At 53.3% G+C, this 18,801-nt stretch overlaps 1 protein-coding gene and 2 non-coding genes across 10 annotated transcripts in view; 1 reads left to right on the top strand and 2 right to left on the bottom strand.

Annotated features, from left to right (window-relative positions):
- MDM4 (MDM4 regulator of p53) overlaps positions 1 to 4,435 on the bottom strand; it is a 46,839-nt gene extending 42,404 nt beyond the window's left edge. For 6 of the 8 annotated variants that reach the window (XR_007909876.2, XR_011381362.1, XR_011381363.1 and 3 more), the window contains exon 1: positions 3,817 to 3,962. The gene's annotated coding sequence lies outside the window, so the exon portion shown is untranslated. Of the gene's footprint in view, positions 1 to 3,816 lie in introns of all 8 variants that reach the window. The other 2 variants (XR_011381365.1, XM_002717573.5) reach the window with 2 other exon arrangements.
- Positions 4,436 to 10,742: 6,307 nt separating this feature from the next.
- On the top strand, positions 10,743 to 10,815 carry TRNAK-UUU (transfer RNA lysine (anticodon UUU)). Its single transcript has one exon. It is a non-coding gene; the product is annotated as a tRNA-Lys (tRNA).
- A 352-nt stretch (positions 10,816 to 11,167) lies between these two features.
- Positions 11,168 to 11,240, bottom strand: TRNAK-UUU (transfer RNA lysine (anticodon UUU)). Its single transcript has one exon. It is a non-coding gene; the product is annotated as a tRNA-Lys (tRNA).
- Positions 11,241 to 18,801: the final 7,561 nt, after the last annotated feature.

Raw genomic sequence — 18,801 nt, 5'->3', positions numbered from 1 at the left:
ACAACTCCAGCCCGTTGCGGCCATTTGGAGAGTGAGCCAGCGGATGGAAGACCTCTCTGCCTCTGCCTCTCTGTAACACTCACTTTCAAATAAACAAAATATTTTTTTAAAAAAATCCTGATGGAGGGGCCAGAGTTGTGGTATAGTGCATAAAAGCCACAGGCATCCACATAGACCTGGCTGCTCCATTTCCAATCCGGCTCCCTACTAATATGCCTGGGAAAGCAGCAGAAAATGTCCCAATGCTTGGGCCCCTGCAACCATGTGGGAGACCTGGAAGAAGCTCCAGGCTCCAGGCTCTGGCCTGGCCCAGCTCCAGCCACTGTGGCCATTTGGGGAGTGAGCCAGCAGATGGAAGCGGACTCTCCCTCTCTAACTCTGCCTTTTAAATAAATAAATCTTTAAAAAAAAAAATCTGAAGGGCAACAGAGACAGAGATCATTCACCCACTTGCTCACTCCCCATTGCCTACACAGCCAGGAGTCAGGAACTCCAACTCAGTCTGCCACGTCGGTAGCAAGGATCCAAGTATGAACCACCACTGCTCAAGATGTGAATTAGCAGGGAACTGGAACTGGGAAGGGGACCTGCCTGGCACCAGTCAAATCTACCCAACCTCTAAGCTCTTCTTACATTTCTTTGCTTGCTCTCATCCGGATGTATTTTCTGGTAAGAGTCTAAGGATGAAAAAGAAGCCAAACCCACCCCTCCTTCTGAAATATAACAGAACTAGGAATACCCAGTGCATGCCAAAATACCCCGGCTTTTCAGGGTATTTGAAGAGCAAAGGACTCCCCTACACGGCCCCACAGAGGTGATTCAGGAATGGGGGGGCTCAGAACACATCACCCCAAATAAGACTGAGGAGACCAGAATGCACCATCCCAAAATACACTTTTTTGGCCAAGCTTTTTATTTTTTAATTAGTTTCTAACAGATTCAATATGGTTCAGTATGGTTTATAAACACAATTCTGAGAACATGATATTCCCTCCTCCCTCCCTCCTCTTTTAAGCTGGTTTTTCTGAGAAACTGCAGCTGTAAGAACAGTTCTGGGAGCTGGCGCTGTGGCATAGCGGGTAAAGCCACCACCTACAGTGCCAGCATCCCATATGGGCAGTGGTTGAGTCTCAGCTGCTCCACTTCCCATCCAGCTCTCTGCTATGGTCTGGGAAAGCAGTAGAAGACGGCCCAAGTCCTTGTGTCCCTGCACCAACAAGGGAGACCTGGATGAATCTTCTGGCTCCTGGCTTCGGATCGGCCCACCTCTGGCCATTGCGGCCATCTAGGGAGTGAACCAGCAGATGGAAGACTCACTCTCTCTCTCTCTCTCTGCCTCTCTTTAACTCTGCCTTTCAAATAAATAAATCTTAAAAAAAAGCTCTGAAAAGCTATCCTTCTATAAAATAGATTTACATCTATAAAGGAAATCTCTACCTTTCAAATAAAATTCTGAAAATTTATTTTAAAAACTACATTATATTCCTGTTTTTATGAGGATCCTATAGTGGGATGAAATCAGCGAAGAAAGTTATTCAATTCTCAAAGATGATGAATGGTTTTGTTAAAATATTTTTATTGAAAAGGCACAGCAATAGGGAAAAGCAGGGAGAGGGTGAAAGAAGTCTTCTATCCACTGGGTCACTCCCCAAATGCTCACAACAGCCAGGGCTGGGCCAGGCCCAAGCCAGGAGCCATGAACTCCATCCTGTTCTCCGATGTGGGTGGCAGGAATCCAAGCCCTTGGGCCATCTTCTGTTGCCCACCAAGACACATCAGCAGGAGGCTGAATGGGAAGCCAAGTAGCCAGAACCAGGCCCCCAGTATGGGAGGCAGGCATCTCAAGGTCTTACTGCTCTGGGCCACTGCCTGCCCCTCAAAGGGCGATTTCCACCCTAAACCTCATCTTCAAATCTCTATCTTTGAAGACAACTGTCATTTTTTTTTTTTTTTTTAAAGATTTAGTTATTTATCTGAAAGGCAGAGTCACAGGCAGAGGCAGAGGCAGAGAGAGGGAGGGAAAGGTCCTCCATCTGCTGGTTCACTCCGCAAATGGCAGCAACGGCGGGAGCTGTGCTGATTCGAAATCAGGAGCCAGGAGCTTCTTCCAGGTCTCCCACGCCGGTGCAGGGGCCCAAGCGCTTGGTCCATCTTCTACTGCTTTCCCAGGCCATAGCAGAGAGCAGGATCGCAAGTAGAGCAGGCGGGACTCGAATTGGCACCCATGTGGGATGCCAGCACTGCAGACCGGGGCTTTAACTTTAACTGATTTTAAAACTAAAATAAAATCTCCAACAGAATTTAGCAGAACCGATCATTCTTAACAATTTTTTAAAGGCCCAAGGACCTCTCTTAAACACTACAGTTCTATTCTTTCGACTGGATAGATGACAATAAGGAAAATAACTTTTTTCTTTGAAAAAGGAAGCTACTATTCAGATGTTGATGTGGTTCTCACCAGAACTGCTACAGGTCAAAGGGTGAAATATGTAGCAAAGGTGCACTCCAAAGTTTAATTTGCAAAACAAGTCGCATATAACCTAAAAATCCAAAGAAAATGTTGTACAACCCTGTAATCCAATACTATCCCAAGTCTTTATTTTTTTTTAAAGTGTTATACTTGTATGTATGCCTTATGAAAAGCTGTCCATGTTATCTGAAAAAGGTGCGGTATCAAACAATTAATACAAAATCATCCCCCTGTTAACAAAGTGAGTGCGGGGGTGGGCGTCTGGCAGCTGCTAGTAACACGCTCCCGTCCCCTCCCCACCGCAGCCTCCCGAGAACGCGGCCCTAGGGGGGCAGCAGGTGCCGGCTCCAGCACCGGGGTCCCCGCCACCCACGGGAGAGGCCAGGGCTGAGCACCCAGCCCCAGCTGCCGCCAGAAGCCGGGGAGCGAGCCAGCAGCCGGAGCTCTCTGCCTTTCAAATGCATTCTTTAAAAATCCTTCCTAAATAAAAACACGAGCGAGTCTGAGAGGACAGACCATCAGGGACAGCAAAGGGGTGTTTAGCTCACATTCGCGCATTTCGCATCATTAAAAAAAAAAAAAAAAACTTAAAAAGTTGTGATCCTGACAATACTGGGACACAGAATGCTGTATAATAAGCGCTTTCAAACGAAAGCATCGTTTGCTGCCAGGAAACTTAAACGCAGTAACAGTTAACACCCAAGGCTCCAGGCATCCCCGACGGACCCCGCTCCACATGGGCAGCCGGAGGGAGGCAGCGGCATTTTCTCGGGGTGTCGCGTCACAGCAGCCAATCTCGGGGGGTACAAGGACTCCCGGGGGACCCATCCGCGAGCCCCAGCCCCCGAGGGTTTCGGGAGGTCCGCAGTGTGGCCCCAAAAGGAGCATTTGTCAAACACACACCCCAAGCGCGCGCGAGGCGAGGGCTTCGCAGACTGGAAGGAAAACCACGTTGCGACGCCCACAGCCCTCCAAGACGTCACGCGCCGGCGCGCCCCGAGCCCCTCTCCGCCACAGCGCCCGGCGTCCCCCCCGAGCCCCCGCCCGGTAACGGCCGCCAGCCCGACTCCGTCCACCGCAGGCCTGCGCCCAGCCGGCCGAAACCGCGTCGCGTCACAGCACCTCCATGTTTGTCTCCCGCCAGCCCTCGTCCCACAATCCTTTCCCCTCGAGCCCTCCTTCCGCCCGGCGCCATCCGCTCTACGCCGCCACCCACGCCCGAAGCTCCTCCCGCTGCCTTCAACGCTCCGAGTCCCGCAGAACCGGCCGCACCGCCGCCTCCTCCCCACGCAGCCCTGCCTGCCCCCGGCCTCCGGCACCCCGCAGACAAAACCCGAGAGCCACACCTCACGGCCGCTCCATGGAGTCGCTCCCCCTCCGAGCCCGGGGGGGAGGGGTGGCAGCCGCACGTCCTACTGCCTGGGCAGCATTTTCAAACGGCGAGCAGGGAGGGCGCACTTCCGGCCTCTCACACTCTTCTCCCCCCAGAGCTTCCGGTGTGGCCTCCGGAAACCATAGATGAGCAGGCCGAGAGCTAGAGAGGCTGAGCGCGCTACCATAGAGCAGGCCCTCGTCGGGGCAGAGAGGCGTGAAGTTCGGGGAACTCTCGGGGTCCTGGGAGACGAGAAAACTGGGAAGTGGGCCCGCTGTGAGAGCAGTCAGAGGCGGGCGTCAACTGTTCGGGGAAACTAGGCTTCCTCTGCCCTCGCCGCGGTTGCTCGGCGTTAGTGCCCTCATCCCTGCTCCGCCGCGGCCAGGGGTGGACGTGAGCAAGTCCAGGATCCGTGGTCCACGCCTAGAGAAAGGCGAAGGGTGGGATGGCGCTCCCCGAGCGTGGCCGCCCTTCAGCCCGCGCGGTGCCGGGGCCACCTCCCCGGACACCTCGGGCCGTTCTCCCAGGCTGAGTCCGGGTGTGACGGCTTCAGTTCTTCACGTTGGAGAGCCGAGTCTTCCGTCGCCCAGTGTGAACACTGCCCGGTGCATGCCCACCCCTCACGCCCCTCGTGTTTCCTGCGGGCCAGGACTCTCCCTGAGCCCTGCAGCCCCGCCACCACTCCGGGCACCGTCTCCTGCTCGTCCTCTCGAAGATCTGGCTCCCAGACGTGCGTCGGTGCAGACCCAAGCCGCACAAAACCGGGCAGAGCCGCCTTCTTTCGACTTGGCCCCTTGCTCCGCTCCTAGCGTAGCCTCCGGAGTTCTGCAGAGGAGCCCCCCCGAATCCGCGCCTCCCGCACAGCCGTGCACGACTGGGGAGCCCCCGAATCCGCGCCTCCCGCACAGCCGTGCACGACTGGGGAGCCCCCGAATCCGCGCCTCCCGCACAGCCGTGCACGACTGGGGAGCCCCCGAATCCGCGCCTCCCGCACAGCCGTGTACAACTGGGGAGCCCCCGAATCCGCGCACAGCCGTGCACGACTGGGGAGCCCCAGGGTCCGCGCACAGCCATAAACAACTGGGGAGCCCCCGAATCCGCGCACAGCCGTGCACAAGTGGGGAGCCCCCGAATCCGCGCCTCCCGCACAGCCGCGTCTTTAAAATGGGGGAGGGGGCTTCTTGGGTGAATCGCCTTTAACGAGTCCCCTCGTCTCTCGTGCGGTACATTTTAAGAATGCCCTAACAGGAATTTAATTTGAAATAGCGTCTGGTTAGTTAAGTCCTCTTTGGTGCTTGCACATATACTAAAATTGGAACCGTATGAAGAATAGCACAGCCGCTGAGCGAGCATAACGCGCAAATTCGTGAAGCCTTCCATACTTAAAAAAAAAAAAGTTCTCTTTGTACTGTCTCCTGGAGTTTTGAAATTATGATCTCATGGAGTTCAGTATGTTTTCTAAGATCAACAAGAACTAACCCAGAAGATGCCAAAGCAAGTAAAACCTGCGGTGAATAGCAGAGGAGACAGACTGGCCACATAGTGTGGTTAGTGCAGTGACTGATGAGACGCCTCCTGTGGGACCGAGAGAGGTCAGCTTTCATTTTTACATTTTGCCAAATATTGAACAACTCTTTAAAAAAAATTTTTTTTAAAGAATTGCTTGAGAGGTGAAGTTACAGAGAGCGACGCAATGGCTGGAGCCAGGAGCTTTCTCCGGGTCTCCCACGTGTATGCAGGGGCCCACGCACTTGAGCCATCCTCCTCTGCTTTCCCAGGCACATCAGCAGGGAGCTGGATCAGAAGTGGAGCAGCCGGGACTGGAACCAGCTGCCAATATGGAATGCCATCTGCCTCAGGAGGAGGCTCAAGCCACTAGCCACAGTGCCTCCCAGAAGAACATGTTTAATTTGTCTTCACTTAAAGCCTTGATAAATGTGTTGACTGGGACATGATTAGGAATAGAGCTTTTCCTGGTAGGATTGACACTGGTTGCTAATCCATCCTGACGGTTGATCTTAAACCATCAGTGGTCCCACTTAGCATTTGGCAACATCTCTCCATCCTTTCCCAAGGATTTCATAAAACTTCACCATGCGACTATAATAAACAATAAGTCATAACTATCGTATTTCTGTCAATGTTACAGTCAAGTAGCATTGTCAATAAAGAAATTGTGGGGAGCAACTCGGACTAGACCAAGTTACTGGAATTAAGACTTATTCTATGCATTTGCTCTCCCACAATATGGCGCTGAGAAGGGAGAAACAGCTTCTACACAGCTGCCTCCAGTTCAACCAATAAACTGTAGGACCTGCTCCTGATTGGAGGAGAGCAGCGTACTTGGCGTGTGGGTAGCAGAGTTGGGATTGGCGGAAGAGGACTATAAAGGAGGAGAGAGACAACATGCACCAGGAACATCTAAGGGGAACATCTATCTGAAGGAACACCTGTGCAGCCCCCGAGAGAGCCGGCCGGCGGTGTGCCGCTCCCCTGCGGAAGTGGGGAAAGTGGCCAGGGGGAACTGCCCTTCCACGGAGGTGGAAGGGACAGTAGCCAACCCGGGAAGAAACAGCAGCAAACCCGGGGAGGGCCGAGCAGATAAAAGAACAGTGCAGGGTCCTGTGTCGTTCCTCCACGAAGAGGGGGAGCGACAGAAATAAATAAATTGGCCTAAAATATCTAAGCAACTCTCAGTGATGATCACTTCCTTAAGACTTACAATTACATCAGTGCGGTGCGCCGGCCGCGGCGGCCATTGGAGGGTGAACCAACGGCAAAGGAAAACCTTTCTCTCTGTCCCTCTCTCTCACTGTCCACTCTGCCTGTCAAAAAAAAAAAAAAAAAAGACTTACAATTACAAACCATTGATTTTTTTTAATTTATTCATTTGAGAGGTAGAGTTACAGACAGTGAGAGGGAGAGACAGACAGAAAGGTCTTCCGTCCATTGGTTCACTCCCCTAAATGGCTGCAACAGCTGGAGCTGCGCTGATCTGAAGCCAGGAGCCAGCTGCTTCCTCCCGGCCTCCCATGCGGGTACGGGGCCCAAGCACTTGGGCCATCTTCCACTGCTTTCCCAGGCCATAGCAGAGAGCTGGATTGGAAGAGGAGCAGCTGGGACTAGATCCAGTGTCCATATGGGATGCCGGCACCGCAGGTGGAGGATTAACCTACTGCGTCACGGCAGTGGCCCCCAAACCATTGATTTATTAAAAAGGAAGTCTGGGTTCTAATCCAGCTATTTCTCTTTTTTATTCTTTTGGATTTTTTTAAATTCTTTTGTTTTCATTTTATTTGAAAGAGAGAGGTCTTCAATCCGCTGATTCACTCCCCCAAATGCCCATAACAGCCAAGGCTGAGGTGACCAAAGCCAGGAGCCCAGAACTCCAACCAGGTCTCCCACCTGGGTGGCAGAGACCCAAGTCCTTGAGCCATCTCAGGGTGTGCAGTAGCAGGAAGCTGGATCAGGAGCAGAGTGGCTGGAAGTAGAACCAGGCACCTGATCCGCAATGCTGGTAGCCCAAGGGGGACTTTAACTGCTGTGCTGCACACCCACCCCATGGTCTGTCAGTCATTGAAACCTGAAAGTTACACAATTCTTCAGGTCCCCAGTCTCCCAATCTTGACAATGAAGTGGCTGTCAGGCAGTTTTTCTATGGCTCATTCTGTATGTGAGAGAATTAGAAGCCAATATTACTGATCTATGGCTTCTACAGAAAAAGATGAATGAGCTACCTCATACATACAAGAAGATTCAAAGACTATATGGCCCTTTTCCCCACCACTCTTCCTAAAGAACAGTATGAGGGGTCTTCCAAAGGTTCGTGGAAAATGCATATTATTAAAAGCTGTGGATCTCAATATTTTGGCACCAAAACAAACATGTGAACGTGTTAAATCTGAACAGGATCTAGTTTGAGGCACAGAAGGGTAGGACCCCATTTTGAAAAGCTCCCCTGTAAGGGCATCATGAATTCTGAAATGGAAACAAGAATGAATATCAGGTTGGTGAAGTGAAGCTTGGGTGGAAGAATGATGACGCCACTGGTTCTTTACAGAGTTGATGGGGGAGGGGGCCATCAAACTGTTCTACAACTTGCATTATTGCTCAGCATAAATTTCACCATGCTGCAATTTTTTTTTATTCTTTTTTTTTTTTTTTTTTTTTTTTTTTGACAGGCAGAGTGGACAGTGAGAGAGAGAGACAGAGAGAGAAAGGTCTTCCTTTGCCGTTGGTTCACCCTCCAATGGCCGCCGCTGCAGCCGGCGCACCGCGCTGATCCGATGGCAGGAGCCAGGATCCAGGTGCTTTTCCTGGTCTCCCATGGGGTGCAGGCCCCAAGCACCTGGGCCATCCTCCACTGCACTCCCTGGCCATAGCAGAGAGCTGGCCTGGAAGAGGGGCAACCGGGACAGAATCCGGCGCCCCGACCGGGACTAGAACCCGGTGTGCCGGCGCCGCAAGGTGGAGGATTAGCCTAGTGAGCCACAGCGCCGGCCATGCTGCAATTTTAATTGAAGCTAAAAATTATAGCAAATCATTTGTCATTGTGTTATTGTAATGCTGTATAGTAACATATTGCCTATTGCATTGCAAAACATGTCATGAATTGTTATATAGTAATTGAGTTCATTTTCCAGGGATCAGGCGTTTGGTGAAGTGCTTAAGATGCTGCCTGGGGACCCCCACCCCATGTCAGAGTGCCTGGTCTGAGTTCCAGCTACCCTGCTGGTTCACTCCCCAGATGGCTGCTATGGCTGGAGGTGCACTAATCTAAAGCTAGGAGCCAGGAGCTTCTTCCAGGTTTCCCACGCGGGTGCAAGGGCCCAAGCACTGGCGCCCATATGGGATGCCGGCACTGCAGGCAGCAACTTTCCCCGCTACGACACAGCGCCGGCCCATACCCTGCTTCTGATCCAGCCTCTTGCTAATGTGCATCCGTGCCGTTACCTGTGCCTATTCTTTTTATAAGGATACTGTTCCTATTGTTTAGGGCCCACTCACAAGACCACATCTTTCCTTAATCACCTCTTTGAAGGCCCCATCTCCTAATACAGCCCCATTCTGAGGTGCTGGGGGTTAGGGCTTCAACACAAACTTTGGGATGGGGGGCACACAACTCAGCCCTTAAGAGTTCTGTATGTACCACAATTTTTATTCGTCTCCTCCTTAATAAATATTTAAGTGTCTCAAGCTTAATAAATATTAAAGTGTTTGTTAATATTTAATAAGTGTTACAGTGCATCTCAGCTTTCCTGTGCTTGTCTCCTCATGCACTCTGGAGGAATGACTGAGTCACGGCCGCGCGCATTGTCCACCCTGCTGGCTCACGCCAAAGAGCTCTCCAAAGCGGCTGCCATGATTTGCACTTCTGACACAAGGGCATCAGAATTCTGTTGCTCCACATCTGTGTCAATTGTTGGCATTTTCAGATTACTAAAAGAAAAAAAGACGGATAGGTGTGAAACAGCATCTTACGGTGGTTATATATCCATGACTATTAATAAGGGACATTTTTCCATATTTATTGACTTAGGGCTCCTCATCCGTGAATTGCCTGTTCATAGATTTTTCCCATTGTTCTATTGGCTTGTTTGCCTTTTCTTGTTGGTTCATAGCAGCTCTCTACAGAACCTGGATCCCAATCCTTCTTGATTCCGTGTATTAGACACCATCTTCACAAATATAGCTTGTTTCCACTTTTTAAATGTTGTCTTCTGATAAACAGAAGTTTTCCTAATGAAGTGAAATTTACCAGTAAGTTTCTTTATGTTACATTTTTTTTTGTATATTGTTATTTAGCAGAGTATTCCCTGTCTCATGCATAATTTTTTTTCCAGAAATTCAAAGATTTGCTTTTCGTATCTGGGCCGTTAACTCATTCAGAATTACTTTGTGCCCGTTGTAACACAGAGATCCAATCTTACTTTTTCCATTGAAACAATAGCTGTTGAGGCTCTGATATGGAATCTGTAAGCTTAATGGGAGCCTACAGCTCTTAAATCACTCTTTCCTTCCCGTATACCATAATTACTGAAGGCTTCTAGAAGCTGCATTTGAGTGACGTCTTTAAAAAGGATTAGGGTTCAAAGGCAGAGATGGGCGAAGCCCCTGGAAGCAGCAGCACAGCACAGACGTGAGGATGAGGGATGAGTAGACGTGCGAAGGGGCCGCTTGCTGGGTGCAGCGTGGGAGGCGGACGCAGCACTGACTCCGCGTGGCTGGCCAGCCCCAGGTGCGATGCGCTGTAGGCGTCTAAGACCTCGGCGGGGACGCCCACACCCCGGGCGCGGCCGGGCTGTCCCAGCCCACGGCCCGCTGCAGCGTCTCGCCATGCACGCCTGGGAGGCCGCGGGGAGGGCTGCAGCGGCCGGGCCCCTCCGCGAGGCGCTCCGCTGCACTCGGGGCTGTTCGCCCCCGACGACTTCTTCAGGACGAATTCCACGCCCTGAGCGCAGGACTCGCTGCAAAAGCGGCTCAGGACTGAGCGCCGGGAACGCGACCCCAGCTAACAGAGGCCCTTCAGGGTGCCCCTCGGGGAGCTCCGCGAGGGCCTGCGCCCCACCGTCCCCGGGCCGCCCTCGGGGGCTGCAGACCCTCCCCTCGCCCCCCGCACGCTTGCAAAGCAGCACGCCGGGCTGTCCTCGGAGACTGTTTCCGCGTGGGCCGGGGCGCGGACGTGATGGGGCCACAGCGCCCCGACAGTGGCGTCTCACCGTGCCCGTCGCCCCGGCCCTCGGATGCACCCCCGAGAACCCCGCCTAAGGAGGACCGCGGGGCCCGCGAGGGGCAGCGGGCGGTGCTGCCGGCCGGGGCAGGAGCCGCGGCCCGCGATTCGGAGCTTCCGCGAGCGCGTTCCCATGTAAGAGAGCGCGGTAGGTGGCGCTTCCCGCGAGAGCCCGGATAGCTCAGTCGGTAGAGCATCAGACTTTTAATCTGAGGGTCCAGGGTTCAAGTCCCTGTTCGGGCGCTGCCACTTTTTCTTCAGTTTTTAAATTTACACTGAAAAGTGTGTGGCTTGCTTGGTTCCTGAGACGCGAGTACGTTCCAGGATGACCACATGCAGTCGGAGTCGTCCTGGGGAGAACCTGCGTGTGCCATTTTACCGCCGCGCCGGCCTCCTCGCCCGGAAAGCGCCGCGCAAACCCTCGACACCAGCCGGCGACCCGAGGACGCTTATCCAAGCATACGCGGAAATCGATGAAAAACTAACTGAACTCCCTTCAGGTTGTAACCGTAGGAACGCTCGGTAAGCAGAGACGAATTCCACCTCAGAGCGGAAGTCACTTCTCAGCGCTTGGAAGGAAAAAAAAAAGCACAAACGCCCGAACAGGGACTTGAACCCTGGACCCTCAGATTAAAAGTCTGATGCTCTACCGACTGAGCTATCCGGGCGCTCTGCGACAGCTGTCTCCGTGCATTTACTTGATATAGTTCTAACAGGTTGTTTCCTCTAGCGCAACAAGAGCAGCTTTTCCCGGATTGCGGGGGTGGTTCTGTTTTGCTTTTTTTTTTTCCATGCAAAACAAACACTTGCCTTTTCCTTTTTGGGGGGCTCTGAGCACGTAAGTCATGGGTTCCCCAAGCTCTTATTTCGAGTTCGGTAAGTGACTCCGGAGCGGCCTGGCAGCACCTCCCAGGAACGCCGGCAGCCTTGCACCCTCTCCTGGCCCCGTGGCTCGCTCGGCTGCCCGGGCCTCTGCACTCCGGTCAGATCACACAGCGTCTTTTCCTGTCCGTGGCAAATCCATTTCCAAGTGCCGGATGAGGTGGGCGTAGGCTGGGTCTCCCTTCACACGGGCAGGGCAATGGGAGTGGAGGTGATGGCGGGAGGGTGAGCCTGGGTCAAGACGGATCCTTAATTGGACTTCGATGGGATTTCTACCTTTCTTCCAGTTTCCACTCCATGAGCCCTCTCCCAAGGGGGTGATACTGTGCACCAGGTGGAGGACTGAAAATAAGAATCGCCCCACCAGCCTCGTGTTTCTCAAAAGCGGCTTCCTCAACCCTGACGCACAGGGCGTGGAGCGCAGGGTGATGCAATTTTAAGGCTGATAAGGGAGTTCCTTCTCGTTTCTGGGAACTGGAGCTTTGTGAACACGCGGACAAACTAGCTCGGCCGCGGCTGGAGGAGCGCTTGTCTGCCTACAGTTGTCCGATTCTTCCAGAACAGAGGCCAACCACAAACTGCGATCCTAAACTGGCCTGGCCCTCCACATCTGCAAAACGAGGGAAATTCATGAGATAATTTCTCCGATATCTTCTTCCTCTTGGGTTTTACCACGCTGTTCCCCTTTCCACTGTGGATCTAATCAGAACAGCCTGACTCAACCTGCACCAGGCTGGAGTGATGAACAACATTCGTTGATCACCCACTCTAACTATGGTCGCGGGTGCCTCTGGAGTAGAGATGCATGGCATATGGACCCTGCTAACGGTCTACAAGGGCAACTTTAACACCAAGAGACAAGTGCAGTAACAGCCTCAAGCCCTCCCCGAGGATGGACAGAAAGACAGGGCTTACAGAGCGGGGGTGGAGGGAGGTCATCCGTTTTCAGCGAGGAAACCACGTGGTCGGAGTGGACTCCAAACTCCCCGCTGGCAGAGGTGTCGGAGGGAACCCTAGGACCAGAGACTTCTTCTGTGTAGACATATTTCTCGGGCACCCACTTCATTAGATGAGGGAAAATGCCTTGCTTGGTTTCTACGAGTAAGACGTGGACGCGAATTATTCCTGCAAAGTTGGAGGGCAGAGAGATGGCGGGTGCCCAGGCCTCTGTGAGCGGGGAGAAGAGACAAGGGGCCCTCATGCTTTTCCCTGCCCACAGGCCGTGACATCAACGTGTACCCCTTCCTTTAGGATGAGAAACCAGCCGCTGGAAGCTAACTAGGTGGAGTGGGGTGGGCCCATGGTCATTGAGCGAGGCACAGCCGGGCTCGGGAACAGTAAGTGTGGAAGGAGCGTGGGGAGGGTAAGCTGCATGTGGGGGATGGTGAGCAACTGAATCTAGGGTGCGGGGAGGCAGGGCTGGCTCAGGGGCAGCCCATCAGGCCCACGTCAGGGAAGGAGAATAATTTCCCCTTGGGGGCAGCGGGCAGCAGTCGCAAGTTTGGCCTGCAAACCTTGCAAAGTGGAAAGAATCTGTTCCACCTGTGTTGTGTCGTGACCCCCTCCCCCCCCAGGCGCTGTCATCCCGCAAGCTTCACATTTCACACAGGCTGTGTAACTTAGTTTTCTCACTAGAGGGCAGGCTAACCTCACAGGTTAGCGTAGTCTCGTGCTTCTGTTTTAAAATATTTCTTTACACATTATTTTTCATCTATTCATTTGAGAGGGAGAGAGAGAGAGAGGAGAGAGAGGTCTTCAGGTCTTCCAGCCACTGGTTCACTCCCCAGACAGCCACAATGGCCAGGGCTGGGCTAGGCTGAAGCCAGGAGCCAGGAGCTTCCTCCGGGCCTCCCACGCAGGTGCAGGGGCTCACACAGCTGAGCCATCCTCGCTGCTTTTTTACAGGCCATCAGCATGATGTCGAGTCAGGGATCAGAGATGCTGAATCGGAAGTGGAACAGCAGAGACACGAACCAGCGTCCATACGGGATGCTGACATCTTGGGCAGTGGCTCTACCCGCGTGGCGCCACAGCACCATCCTCGACCCAGTGTTCTCTCAATCTTTGTGGAGTCTTTGGAGCCGAGACCACTACAAGATGCCTGGTACAGAGAAGTTGTTCCAAGGAATCCCCTAATGGGGCCAGTGTTGTAACACAGCGGGTTAAGCTACTGCCTGTGGCATCCTGTGTCCTGGCGGCTCCACTTCCAACTCAGCTTCCTGCTGATGCACCTGGGAAAGCAGAGGAAGACTGTTCAAGTGTTTGGGTCCCTGCACCCACGTGGGAGACCCAGATGGAGTTCCAGGCTCCTGACTTTAGCCTGGCCCAGCCCTGGCTCTTATGGACACTTAGGGCCTGAACCAGTGGATGGAAATCTTTCTCTGTTTTTGTCATTCTGCCTTTCTAATAAATAAAATCTTAAAAAAAAAAAAAAGTCTCCTAATGATTCCAAACTGAGACTAACCTGGGTTCCTAGTGGGCCCTCTAACCTGCCCTCCCGGTGACTACAGGGGAGCCAGCAGTCCGAGACTTTGCGCCCCCTAAGGAGCTGAGAGACTGGGATGCGTAATTCCCAAATGTTGTGGGTCATTTAAAAGGTGTAGGGAACATGTGGGATTCCTTCCTCCCTCCCTCCCTCCCTTCCTCCCTCCCTTTATTCCTCCCTCCCTCTCTTCCTCCCTCCCTCCCTTCCTCCCTTCCTCCCTTCCTTCCTTCTTCCCTTCCTCCCCCCCCCTTCTTAGATATATCTATTATGTGAAGGACAGAGTTACAGAGAGAGATCTTCCATTCGCTGGCTCACTCCCCAAATGGCTGCAACTCCTAGATCTGGGCCGATCCAAAGCCAGGAACCAGGAGCTTCCTCCAGGTCCCCACACGGGTGCAGGAGCCCAAGCACTTGGGCCACCTTCCGCTAAGTTCCCAGGCCACAGCAGAGAGCTGCATGGGAAGTGGAGCAGTCGGGACACAAACCAGCACAACACAACCAACACAAACCATGGGATGCCGGAGCCACAGGCAGCAGCTTTACCTGCTGTGCCATGGCCCAGGCCCTGGGGCTGATTTCAAAAGCAGCAGCCATTAAGGGAGTAAAGAAGCGAATCCATCCACAGAATATCTGCAGCACCTCCATCTGATCTCAAAGGTCCATTCAGGTCCCAGAGATATTTGAGTCTTTAAAAGAAAGTCTACTAAAGGGTTTTAAAATGAAGATGCTACCAACACTGCCTTCTCAATGTCCACTTGAAGTTGTGTCACAGATCAGTCCTATCCCAGAGAGAATAGGGCTCAGGTAAGCAGGCGCCATCCCCATCTCCTCCCCGATTTCAGGCACCCGCTCCCTGGCCAGTGGCCTTGTTCCTTTCTCGCTAGCACTGAAACCTTAAACTCCCCAGCTCTCCGTGGCCTGGCTCCGTCACTCTCTTTCTTCCCGTGAACTCGATCCAGGTCTTCGTCAGTGACTGATTTGCTAAGTACTCACTAAGGAGAAGCTTGGAGCTAGGCAATTCATGAGGGCGAGGAAGTCACGGGAGTTTCCTTAGCCTAAAGAAGCTGACAGTCTAGTTGCCTTCCTCCTCTGTCCCCTCCCCAGGACAGAAAAAAAGTAGACCAGCAATATCAGCTGGCTGCTGTGTGTGTTTGGAGCTCTTTGAGGCCCCCAGGGAAGCAGCCTGGAGAACCTGCAAGGCATGTTTGTTTGCCATGGCTGCCATAACAAATCGCAAACCTAGCAGACTAATGACACGTGCATTTTTTATCTTGCTCAAAAGTCTAACACAGGTTTCACTGGGCTAAAATCAAGCCATCCGTAGGGCTGCGCTCCTCTCCGGAAGCCCTAGGGGAGAGTCCGTCCCTTGTCTTTTCCGGTTCCTGCAGGAGCTTCCCAGCGTTTGGCTCAGGGCCTCGGTCCCCAGGCAGCACTGTGTTGTTGAGAGCATCGGCCTCGATGCAGCGGGGCCGGCGCGATTGCCCTGGGTCCACCTGAGTGGCCCAGGCGCCTCTCCTAGCTCTAGGGTCTGGATTGAATCACACCCTCAAACTCCTGCTGCCTTGTAAAGTAACACATGTAGAGCTTCCAGAGGGTGGGAAGTGGACATTTCTCTTTGCGGAAGGCCAAGTGGAGAGATGGCCACGAAAGGAGACAGAGGTGGGGGCTGGGACAGGAGGCTGTTTCCAGGCAGTGGGGAAACTTGTAGCAAGGCCCCTGGACTCCACCTGCAAGATTTGCAGCTGCTTCTGGGCTGCCCTTCCCTCCCCGGACCCCTGGGAGGCAGGGACCTTCCTTCTCCTTTATCCTTCTGCTGTCCCTATAGTGCAAACCCCAATCCTGACTTCACCTCCTACCCTGGGGCCTGCAGGCCTTGCAGAAGAAAATGATGGTGCTCTCTGATTGCAGCCATGACACAGAACACCCGATGCCAGCTGTCATCTGATGCCAGCCGTCCAGCCGCCCACTCTCTCTCTAAAGGGCTGCTGTTCGCACTCCTGTCAGGGGCTAAACCAAACCTTAACCACTTTCCTTAAGCCTGCAACCCGCTCCTGACCTCTTACATCTCAGCAGGTTGCTTAGGGACCATCAGGTGGCAACCAGTTCTCTCATCCTCTGGCCTCTAGGTTCACCAGTCTTCTCCAGTGCAGCCCAGGCGACTCCACCCCGCATGCATGGGCCCCGCTCCTGCCATCTCCCCCGGGACATTTTCCATTCTTCATCTTCGTCAGCATCATTGTCTCTCTGTCTTCTTGGTCTTGCACCTCAAGATAGGTACATATTTAAGCCTTTCCCATCTTAAAGAAATCAGTCTCCTCTTTGCTGCTGCATTCCCCTTCACCCACTGCCTTCCATTTCTCCTTTTAATTGAGCTGCTTTTGGGAAGGATGCGTTCCTTTTCCTTTCTGACTCACTGGAGCCTGTGTTAGCTAGGACTGCTCACGCTCCATGAGTACTGCGGATTCCGGCTGATCGAGGAGCCAGGAGCCAGGAGCTTCTTCCGGGTCTCCCACACAGATGCAGGGGCCCAAGGACTTGGGCCATCTTCTACTACTTTCCCAGGCCATAACAGAGAGCTAGATCAGAAGTGGAGCAGCTGGGCCTTGAACTGGCACCCATATGGGATGTTGGCACTGCAGGCGGCAGCTTTACCCGCTATGCCTCAGCACCGGCCCCAGGCTACCAATTCTTAAGCATCAAGTGGGGAGTAACCCCACAACCCCGCCGGGTTCCTACATTCAGCGCCTTGTTAAATATTCCAGATGTGACCTCTCTGCTGTCTTTCGTCTCTGTCTGTTTCGTTGGCTCTCCACCACAGTTCTGGCAGATTCGATTCTGCCAGCCAGAATGTAGCCATGGTCTCCTTGTTGAGCCCCCAGACTGGATCTTTGGGAGTTTTGTTTGTTTTTTAAAATTTATTTATTTATTTATTTGAGAGGCAGAGCACAGGACAGAAAAAGAGATCTTCTTCCATCTGCTGGTTCACTCCTAAAATGGCTGCAACAGCTTGGGCTGGGCCAAGCCCAAGCCAGGAGCCGGGAGCTCCATCCGGGTCTTCTGCAGTGGGTGGCAGGGGCCATCTGCTGTCTCCCAGGTGCATTAGCAGGAATCCAGCCTGTACCTTTGACCTGTATCAGTCAGGTCCTGGTGGGAAGCAAACGGGACATTGCAAAATGTGGGGTGATTTCAGGAGAGCTTAAAGAATAGAGGACAATTTATAAAGGGTTGGCAGGGGCTAGGAAAGCTACAAGGAAGAGTGCTCGGTGCACTGGGACCAGCAGCAAGGCAGCACTTCCAGCCCTAGCCTGCAAAGGCTAAGGAAGGGAGTGGTGGTCTGAACTGAGAGAGAGAGAGGAGGGGGAGGGGGAGGGGCAGGAGGAGGGGGAAGGGCAGGAGGAGGGGGAGGGAGTGCACCTGATGGGAGCTGTGATCTGCAGCTGAGTGGCAGCCCCTCCCACAACATGACTTCACAGAGAAGGGTCCTGAGAATACACATGCAGCCTTCTCTGGCCTCCTCGCCCCATCTCATGCCATGCCCCGCCCCCCATCAGCTCCCAGGAAGCCAGGGGGTCCAGAGGACCTGAAGAGGCAGAGGCAAAGTGTGCGGTGTGACTTTCACATCCTCCTCTGTGACACGCCAAAAAAGTCCCCCCTGCTCACGCCCCTGCCCGGCCCCATTTGTCCACACCCAGCTGCTTCAGCACCTTCAGAAAGCTCAACTTTGTGGCATGCACCAGTTCCTCTTGATACCATGTTTCTGCTCACCAAATTGCATCACCAAGCGTTTGGCCTGCTCCTCCCGCAGCACCCTGGGCTGACCTCCTGGGAGTTCTCGGCCAAGGCCTCCCCCTCCAGCAATGAGGACCCACCCATGACCCCTATACCACTGTGTTCCCTCTGGCTGCTGAGATGGGCCTGATGACAGTTACAGTAAGCTGTCGTAAACGTGTTCAAGCGTGAGTAAGCAGACAGGGCAGGAAGAGCATGAGGGTACATGAGCAGACCAGGCCACTACAGTCATCACGATGCTTCACTAACTGTATTTTTCCACTGGAAAAAAAAAAAAAAACAGATTTGCTTATTTATTTGAAAGGCAGAGTATCAGAGAGAGAGGGAGCGAGATCTTCCACCTACTGGTTCATTCCCCAGATGGCCACAATGGCCAGAGCTGGGCCAGCCCAAAGCCTGGAGCTTCATCCAGGTCTCCCACGTGGGTGGCAGGGACCTAAGTCCCTGAGCTATCACTTGCTGCCTCCCAGGAAGCTGGATCACAAGCAGAGACAGGACTCAAACCCAAGCGCCCTGATAGGGGTGCAGGTGTCTTAACAGATGCAAGTGCCCACTGTGCGTCTCTCCACAGCCACATAGATTGGATCGCAGGGGCTCACCTTAACAACGTAATCCAGCTGTAATCACTTGCCAAGGCCCCACCTTCAGACACCATAATTCCATTAAGTTTCATCCTTAATCCATTCACACTAAGACGCTGGGGATAGAGACTGGAACACTTGGGCCTTGGCCGACACTCACATTAGGCTCCAAACCTCACACCTGCACCCTGTGCTTTCGTTTCCACCGCAGCCCTGAGTGGTAGGTGAGAGGTGAGGCCCGCGTTGCCCTCTGTGTTGGGAGAGTGAAGTGGCCCAGCCAAGGTCACGCAGCAGAGGAGACGCACACAAACTCAACCCCAGGGCCCTGCCCTATGGCTTCTCCTCCTCCTCCTGCCTCACCCAGGGTCACCTGCTGTCAGTCCCTTTTTATTTTGCCCAGATTTCAACTTACCCATGAGAACCAAACAATAGCCTGAGAAAGAACTCACTTTCTGTATGGCTTTCTGCCCTGGCTGGGACTTCCTCTAGCTA

This window comes from Oryctolagus cuniculus, chromosome 13 (genome assembly GCF_964237555.1).
Source record: "Oryctolagus cuniculus chromosome 13, mOryCun1.1, whole genome shotgun sequence".
NCBI lineage: Eukaryota > Metazoa > Chordata > Mammalia > Lagomorpha > Leporidae > Oryctolagus > Oryctolagus cuniculus.
This window is presented reverse-complemented; position numbering and strand designations above follow the sequence as displayed.